The 9,638-nt window shown below is 47.2% G+C and overlaps 1 long non-coding RNA gene across 1 annotated transcript in view; it reads left to right on the plus strand.

The window, feature by feature from the left end:
* The first annotated feature begins 4,604 nt into the window (after positions 1-4,604).
* The window catches only part of LOC147996891 (uncharacterized), a 31,601-nt gene continuing 26,567 nt past the window's right edge, over positions 4,605-9,638 (plus strand). Inside the window, exon 1 of the long non-coding RNA XR_015651992.1 lies at positions 4,605-4,788. This is a non-coding gene — a long non-coding RNA (uncharacterized LOC147996891). The remainder of the gene's footprint in view (positions 4,789-9,638) is intronic.

The raw sequence follows: 9,638 nt of genomic DNA on the forward strand, positions 1-9,638 counted from the left end.
CTGCCCTGCTTTCAAAGGCTGTGTAAGATTCTTGTAAACTCCGGCCTCAGCTATGTAGTAGACTCATCTGGATCTGCTTGTTTTAAGACCTGAACCCCACCCATTCCCACACCATCCCCCACCCGTGTGAAAGTTTAAAAATTATGTAATCCAGAAGATAAACTATGAGGCGCTTGGGAAAATACGGTGGTTTCCGGGTCTTCCTGGTGCTCTGGGATTATCCTTTGCACCCCCGCTGCTGACAAGCCCAAGCTGGGGCATAGACCTCCTAGAAGGAGCAAAGATAGCCTAACCTGAGGCTCTTCCCTTGCCAAGCAGAGGACTGAAATGATGAGCCCTATCTTGTCAGGGCAGGGGTGGGTGTAGGGGATGGGGTGGGGGGAGAAGGCAAGGGTCCTGAAGCCAGACATAGGAGGGACTTGCCTCCCAGGAAGAGGTTTCCCTTGCCCATGAGCCCATGAGGCCATGGGTGGGATCACTGAGGGCACACTCATCACCAGTAAGAAGAGAGGGCAGAGGTGGGTGTAGGCCAAGGGGCTAGAAAGCCATAGGTAGCGTTCACTGGAGTCAACTGCCCTAGGCCAACTCCAGACTGTGGGGCAACCTTGCTGCCTGAGGCTCTGGCATACGCCTTGGAGAAAAAGAGGGCACAAAAGGGCTTCCCACTGGCAGGGAACAGAAACAAACACTCGAAATCTCAAAAACGTGTTTCTTTCATTTATTTTTATTTATCTTTGTGAGTATGAGATGATCTTTTTTTAAAAAGTAGATTTATGGACAGGTGCAGAGACTCTTTTGGAACCTCCTGCAGGATCGTGTCGATGGCTGCCCAGGGAGAGCCACAGGTCCAGTTCAAGCTCATCCTGTTGGGCGACTGCAGCACCGTTCGATGGTCATGAAGTGCCACTTGACAGGCGAGTTTGAGAAGTAAGCAGACACGCTGGGCGTGGAGGTGCATCAGCTTGTTTTCCATATCAAGTTCAACGTGTGGGACACAGCCATCCAGGAGAAGTTCGGGGGGCCTGCACAATGGCTACTACATCCAAGCCCAGTGTACCATTTGACGTGACGTCAAGAATTACTTAGAGGGCTGGAGAGATGGCTCAGCGGTTAAGAGCACTGACTGCTCTTCCAGAGGTCCTGAGTTCAAATCCCAGCAACCACATGGTGGCTCACAACCATCTGTGATGGGATCTGATGCTCTCTTCTGGTGTGCATCTGAAGACAGCTACACTGTACTCATGCATAAAATAAATAATTTTTTTAAGTTACTTACAAGAAAGTACCTAACTAGCATAGAGATCTGGTACAAGTGTGTGAAAACATCCCATTGTATTGTGTGGCAACAAAGTGGATACTAAAGACAGGAAAGTGAAGGCAAAACCTTTTGTCTTCCACCAAAAGAAGAATCTTCAGGGCTATGACGTTTCTGCCAAAAGTAACTACAACTTTGAAAAGCCTTTCCTCTGGCTTCCCAGACAGCTCACTGGAGATCCTAACTCTGTGCCCTGGTGTCGGGGCAGTGCATACACCACCTCGCTTAGTAAGCAGGTCGCACATGTCACTGGGAGGCTGAAGGAGATGGATGGGCCTCAGAGTGAATGTGGCAGTTAAACACACCTTCATTTTTTTTGGACTTCCATATTTAGCTGTTTGGAACAGAATTGTTTCCTTTCTGAATTTCAGAGATAAAACTGCTGCAGTGGCCTCACAATATTCAGTGGTGAAATCTTGTTTGTTACTGTCGTCCCCATTCTTTTCTTTTAGAATCAGAATAAAGTTGTATTTCAGATAATCTAAACAAGTGAATCATCCCTTGTTTACCAGGATCTCAGAGCTGCTAACAAGAGGGAGCTTGTGCCATAGTATAGTTTAAAAATGCTTTTGCTTATAACCTGAGGTCTGTCCAGTTATGTTCTCCTCATGTCTACTTTCATAAACATTTGGATTGTTCTGTGGTTCAGTTAGGATGTCTGCCCTACCTGCATTTAGCCAGGTAGTTTAGTCTAAGAGAAGACCTTGTGTAAAACATTAGATGTTTAAGGATTGCAGTTGACAGTTTCTGTAACCTAGGCCTTCAGAAGTTAGAACCGTAGTTGGTGGAAGCTTGAGGCCTTTCTGAGACGTGAGTATTCCATTTCATTTCCATGTCTAATGTTGGTTCTCTGAGCTGTCCTTTGCTTTCAAATGGTGGCTCCTCCGTTGAGTGGTAGTCTCAGGAGGCAGGGGCAGGAGGGTCTCTTGAGTTTGTGGCCAACCAACTACAGAGCAAGTTCCAGGACTGACAGACGTGTCTCAAAATTTATGGTAGGCTGTTACAGTGTTAGAGCAGCTGAGCTGTCTCCCAGAGGGCTTATAGGTTGTGCAGGAAAGGAAATGTTAGTACTGCTTCTGCAGAGTAGGGCGGGATTCTCTCATGTGAAAGTGTTGGTTGAAACTTTATCTTAGGTGTGTGATCCCAGCAGAACTGTGCTGTACGCAGAGCTGTACAGTAAGCCCTTCCGTGTGCTCTGCTGGCCCAGGCTACCAAAGTTCCTAGAAGGGTGGATACCTTTACAAGGCTGGTTTTTTTTTTCCATTCAAAGAAGGTAGAGTCACTTAAACACAATGGGGAAGGTGAAAGGAACCGGAGCTGTGCTCTAGCCTCAGCAGACTGATTTCAAGACTCAGTGTGATGTACATGCTATGCTACAATCAGGCCAAGACTCTCTCCACTGACTGGGACGAGACCTGGTTTAGATGTCTTGAACTAATATAATGTGTGTAAACCACCATATTAATAAGGTATAGAATGGGGCTGGAGAGATGGCTCAGTGGTTAAGAGCACCCGACTGCTCTTCCAGAGGTCCTGAGTTCAATTCCCAGCAACCACATGGTGGCTCACAAGCATCTGTAATGGGATCTGATGCCCTCTTCTGGTGTGTCTGAAGACAGCTACAGTGTACTTCTATATAATAAATGAATAAATCTTTAAAAAAAATAAGGTATAGAATGTAGAACTGCATAGCTTTCTGACTTTTGTTACAGTTAAATGTGGGAGCTGCTTACGTGTGTTTAACCAGAGATTTGCATTATTTATTGGAAGAACTATCCAGGAATATATATCATTCCTGCTTTGCCTCAAAAAAGATTTATTCATTTTCTGTGTGTCTTGCTTGCATGTATGTACCTGTACCACATGCATGCTTGGTGACCATGAAGGACAGAAGGGCACAGTATAGGCTGGAAATGGAGTTCTGGGCGTTTGTGAACCACCATGTAGGTCCTATGAATCCCAGGTCCTCTGCAAAAGCAACAAGTGCTCTTAACCACGGAGCCATCTCTCTGACCTCTCTTTCTTCCACTATTTAGATTTCTTTTTATTTATGTGTTATGTGTATATATGCACATGTGCAGGTACCATGAGGACCGGAAGAAGACATAGGATGCCCTGGAGCTGGAATTATAGGCAGTCGTGCAGCATCTGACGTGGGTGCTGGGGACCAATCTCAGGTCCTCTGTAAGAGCAGGAAGCACTCCTAACTATGGAATTGTTTCTCCAGCCCTGCAAAAGCTGCCTTCTGCCCTGAGCTTGAAATACAACTTGAAAGAGTTTACCCAGGAAGCTACTTAACCACTCTAGACCTAACTGCCAGTGACTGACTTATTTGTTAGTTCACCAGATATGTATGACACCTATGTATCAGGCCCTAGCCTGGGCATTAAGGACCCTTTAGGGCAATGGCTCTCAACCTGCCTAATGCTATAACCCTTTAATAGTGTTCCTCATGTTGTGGTGACTCCCAACCATAAATTATCTTGTTGCTACTTCATTACTGTAATTTTGCTGCTATGAGTAATATGAATATCCATGTTTTTGAGTAGTCTTAGGCGAGCCCTGTGAAAGGGTCATTTGACCCCTAATGGGCCATTCCCCAAAGGTTGAGAATCACCGCTTTAGGGAGCAACAGTATATCTGTTACTGTTGCTGTCCTCAGTATATCTGACAAATCCACTCAATGACTGCATACCTTTAATCCCAGCACTTGGGAGGCAGGGGCAGGTGGATCACTGTGAGTTTGAGGCCAGCCTGGTCTACAGAGAGAATTCCAGGAGAGGGTGATGTGGATGCTGGAGCTGGGGAGATGGGAACTGATCAAGCTGAGGGATGAAGACAGTGAGGCACTCACTCCCTGTACTCCAGGCCCTCCGGTAGCCATCTTCTTTCACACATCAGCAAAGGGAAGGTCGGTCTAGAGCCCCTGCTGAAAATACTCAGGACCCCGATCTCTGCCAAGTCTGTCTACAACCCCTTTCTCCAGCCTCATGGGCCACTCTCATGGTTTTTGGAGTGTGGGACAAGCTGAGGGAATTCCGGTATCTGTGTGATGAGAGAATATTTAGAGCTTGAGCCAAGTGCGACTTTCCTCACATCTGTGGGAAGAACAGAAGCTTCCTCTCTGCCTGGAGCCCCTGGGAATGCCGCCAGGTTCCCACAAGCTCCCCCTACTCTATTCTCACTTGCTCTTTGCTCCTCAGGAAGTCCCTGGGCATGAGAAAGCCTCTAGGGGAAGGTAACCACCCAAACAGAACAGCAGACTTGGGTCAGTCTGGCAGGGAGAGGGGACTGGCAGGGACTGACAGGGACAGGCAGGGAGAGGAGAGCCAGGAAGGGGAAAGGGCCAGGGGCTCTGTCTGGGAGTTGGGGTGGGAAGAGCTGAGCCCACAGGGGCATTGTGATACAAGCAAGCAAGTAGAAGTGCGCTTCCAGCTGCATTGGCTCCTGGGACACTTTAAACCACCAGCCAGGTAGGGCTCTTGAAAATAGCGGTATTTCAAGAGCATTTCTTTTTTATCTAGAATTTTCTTTGAGTCTTCAACCACCCTTTTCCCATGGCTACATTAACAGGAGGGCAGGAATGTGGCAGCAGGCTGGGGGCCTGTGGGGGCTGTGACGGGGGTTGAATTCGCTGTGAATTGTGCCAATTCAGCACGAGTTGAATCAGCCTAGAACAACAGCCGTGTTATCTGCTTTTGATTCCGCAGCGGGGCAGCGGGGCAGGTCTCAGCTAATTGGCTGGTCAGCTTTTGCTGGCATTGGCATGAAGGAAGTCAGCTAGGGTCTTCAACTTGCTGGGAGAGAGACTGAAGTTTCTCTTTCTCTTCATGTAGTTCTGGAGGCTTCCTATATGTTCTCAGTAAACTTTGTACAGGGCTAGTCAGAGTTCTCAAGGCAGCAAGCCAGATCCTCTGAAGACTTAGGTCTTACATAAGCTGAGGTGGAAAAGTCTATGTATGTATGAATATCCGTTGTGAAGAGTTTGCCTAGCATACCAAGGCTCTGGGTTCTATTTCCTTGAACCACAAAAATTAAAAGTTTAAAATTAAACAAGGAAATAAAACAAGATAGGTTTAACGTGGGTCATCTTCTACATTATCCTGTATTTAAAGTAACCTTTTTGTTCTGGGCATGGTATCATATTCCTGCCTGTATATACTTGCACCCCTCAGGAGGCTGAAGCGAACTCCGGGCCAGAATGAGTAAGTTATAGGGTCAGACCCTGTTTCAAAAGATAAAATATGGGCTGTCAGAATGGCTCTGAGAGTAAAGGTGCTTGTCGCCAAAGTTGGCAGTCTGAGCCTATCCTCAGGAACCATATGGTGGATGAACAGAATGAAATCTTGCAAACTGTCCTCTGATGTGTGTACATCCATATAAACATAAATGTATATAGAAATGTAATTTTTGAAAAAGATGAAACAAAATAAAAATACACTGTTCTAATCAAAGTCATAGGGGTGTGAAGGGCAGGCTGTGAATACCGGAAGCCGGGGGTTCCTGGGGCCACTAGTCTGATGGGGATATCTCATTGACAGTCCAGTGGCAGTACAGGGAGGGGTGTGATCCTGTCTTCCTGCCACCTTCTTTGTGGGCCTTGTCATCTTGCCTCTAGTGTTCTAGTCTTCCCCTTAGGAAGCATTTCTAGGGTGGCACACCTTGGCAGTGGGTCAGGTGCCTCTTTGGCTCCATGAAACAGTGCATGTCCTACTTGTAGGCTCACCCGGACATACTGAGTCCTTGCCCATCATGGAGGAGCCTCAGACAACTGTCATCACTTAAATCAAAGAGCAATGGTGGTTTTCAGGCAAAAGATGAGGCTGTTCAGAAAGAAAAGGGACAGGGTCAGGGTTTCCCTCAAGTCTAATGGGTCAGTTGTAGCTCCTGAGCCCAACCAGAGAAGTCCCTAAGTGTGATACTGTTCCCCATGGGTATCTCCCCCCTGGGAGCTGGCACTCCCAAGAAAAAACAAAAAAGGAAGAGAAGGAGGGGGAGAAAGAAGAGGAGGAGAAAAGAGGGAGGCTTGTGAATTTGGCCAAGGCAGAGGGTGGTTCAAAATAAAAGATGGATATTTCATGAATGTAGCACGTAACTGTCCTGTAAGCACCATGTCAAATGTTTGCTGGCATCGATTTCCCTGAGAGGGGCCACTATAGCCTTTTTTTAAAAAAAAAAAAAAAAAAAAGAGAGAGACTATGGCTAAAAATGAGGGTGAGTGATTTCCCCTGGACTCAGCAGTGCCAGATTTTGAGGCCAGATGCCCTCTTTCTGGAACTGTTATTGGGGTGCCCCGAGAGAAGTTGTTGGTCACTCTTCACTAGGGAATCCAGCTTTTCTTTTCTCAAAGGGGGGCTTTCCACCCTAATCCTAGCAGGAGAGTCAAGCCCTCATTCATCCCTCGGCTTAGTTATCACCAGCCACTAAGAATCAATTAATTAGAAATTGTTCTTAGCTTGATCTTTCAGGCCTCCAACCAATATTTTTCTTCTGTGTCTCCCTGTATCAGTGCACATGAATGTGATGTATGTAGTATATATGTACATATGATATATGTAGTAGATATACGAACATGTACATACACCAATATGACATATACTGATTTTCCCAGTTTGCCCAATGAGTGTGTGACATAAAATGACAAAGTGTCGGTAATTAGAGAACACAGGAGGAAATCCCAACCAGCTCGGCAAACGCAATAATCCCCCAAAATGCAATCTGTAGTACTTAAATAAACAAAAGGTAAGATAAGGAAAAGAGAAAAGCCAACAGGGTGTGTGGCTCAGCTCAAGGGCCATGTTTCTGTAGGTGCATTGAGGATGGACATTAAGTGCTGAGCACAGAGCGCAGTATTGATTGTTACCTGGGACACCGGGCAGCAGTGTACGGTCGACATGACCGGTGTTGGGCACCTTTTCTTTGTGGATACTAGCCATGAGTCATTATTGATAGGATAAACATTTGCTCCCCAGTAAATGTTAGCCAAGAAGGAATGCTGACCCTCCATGGGCTGGCCTCTGGGTTAGCCTCTGATGACCTCTGCTGTCACAGACCTCACCTTTGGAAGGAGCTATGTGTGTGTGGACTTCACATGCAGGGACAACGCCTCTGCCTTTCACATCCATGTGGGCTTATCTAAGTAGGTGGCTCGTGAGTTGGTCTGATGGCACTTGCATGGGAGTTTCTGCCTCGATGCTACTCTTTCTGAGTGCCCCTTGGTTCTGTGGGTATGGGGGAGCAGGGGACTGGAGTGTGGCTACACCAAGAGGGGAACTCCTGTTTCTGAAGATCTCAATGGGCTCTCTGAAGCAGAGAGTTCTGTTGTCTTCACCACACTAGGCAAGCCTCAGCTTTCTCTACTAATGAGATGACCAGAGCCCAGGATGGTGGCTTCATGGAGGGCGGCACCTTAGAAGGAGCCCGTGCTTGCCTTCCGGCTACTCTTGCCATCCTGAAATTTTAAACACTTCTGAAGAGCAGACTCAAGTTCTTGCACATTGCGTCCCAGGTTGTGTAGCCAGGTCTGAAGCAGAGTGCTGCCCCCTGCTGGAGGACCTAGGTCTGTGCCTCAAGAGGCTCACACCTGTGAAAAGGGGCCAAGAGAAAAAAAATCTAAAACATCTGTAGCTTTGACCTCAGCTTTTTCTGCTTGAGGGTCTATACAACATGGCCTGATAGGATCTACTTGGAGTGGCATAATCTCCCCAATTTGCAACAGAAAACAGCTTCAATCTAATGGCTTTTTGGCGTTTTCTAAGCACCTTCTGCTTTTGAATTCTCAGAGGCCTCACTCCTGAGCAGTGACAGGCAAGATGATGATGGTATCTGGTAAATGAAGGCAGGCTGATTTCCTCGTTTATATGGTGTGATGGTTTGAATATGCTTGGCCCAGGCAGTGACACTATTAGGTTTTGCCTTGTTGGAGTAGGTGTGGCCTTGTTGGCGGAAGTGTGTCATTGTGGGGTGGGCTTTGAGAAAGCCTCCTCTTAGCTACCTGGAAGCCAGTCTTCTCCTAGGGGCCTTCAGATGAAGGTGTAGAGCTCGTATCTCCTCTTGTACCATGATTGCCTGGACACTGCCATGCTCCCTCCTTGATGGTAATGGACTGAACCTCTGAACCTGTAAGCCAGTCCCAGTTAAATGTTTTTATGAGTTGCCTTGGTCAAGGTGTCTGTTCACGGCAGTAAAACTCTAAGGCGTGTGGTGACCAAAATACTGGGCGCAATTGTAAGGAAGAGAGGAAAGGTGCTTCTGGGACACCTTATTTTGTGACTGCCATAGTCTTTGACTTCACTTCCTGTTCTTGTGAACAGAGGTATCTTCACCCTCATTTTTCAGGCTCAGGGAAGTGACACAATCGGTTTGTGATGAGTTCAGGATTTTCTGGGTGATGAACCCTTTGAATCCAAATTAGAATCTTTGTACGAAGTTGGAAACTGTTTGCTCTAACACACTCTTCCTAAGTGCCAGGATCTCTGGGGGTAGGGGACGACCTATGAGTGCATCTGAACAGCAGAAGCTGAGAATAGCACTTAAAGCCTTCCTCCACCAGTCCATTTAACATGTGCTGTGGCCACCAGGTGGCGCTGTGGGACAGATGCCTCTCCAGAAGCACTTCCCGTGAGGCTTTAGGCCTAAGGCAGGCAACCGGCTGTTGGCAGTTTCTGAACATCTCATGTCACAGGATGAGGCTGCAATCTGATGTCTGTGCCCTCACCTTCACTCCAGGAGCTCAAGCCCTGTCCCATTTCTTTAACCTTTGTTACTGATTTTGAGATAGGGTCTAATGTAACACAAGCTCACCTCCAGCCTTGCAACCCCGGACCCTCATGTAAGCCATGGTGGTCCTGCCTCTGCCTCAGGAATCCTGCATCACTGGTGAGCACCAGCACTGGTCGCTTCAGCCTGAATGCTGAGATCTATTTTTCCACTCTTAGGCTTTGTCCCTGTTTTTAAGATTCCTATGTGTGGACAGAACTTCTTAGCGAGATCTTGTCTCCAAACAACAGAATTCCTTCCACAAGCAGGGCTTTGGGAGGGCCCAGGCCTATTGTGTAAGAGTACAATACTTCCCCAACTCCTCCATTTGAAGCCTATCCTGCCTGATCTACAGGGCTGCCTACTCCCCACCTCACTGACCGGGATCCTCCCAGCTTGGCTCTTTCTGCATTGATCATTACCCTGGGCTCAGAGTTTCTAGTTGATAAATCTCCCATGGTGGCCTTATTGACAAGAATGTCAGCTCCCTGGATGGATGCCCATTGTTGGAATGTTCTGGATTCTGTGCCATCAACCCTTCACCCATGACCCTTCCTGAGTGCCA

The sequence above is a fragment of the Rattus norvegicus genome, chromosome 1 (genome assembly GCF_021556685.1).
Source record: "Rattus norvegicus strain SHRSP/BbbUtx chromosome 1, alternate assembly SHRSP_T2T, whole genome shotgun sequence".
Lineage (NCBI taxonomy): Eukaryota > Metazoa > Chordata > Mammalia > Rodentia > Muridae > Rattus > Rattus norvegicus.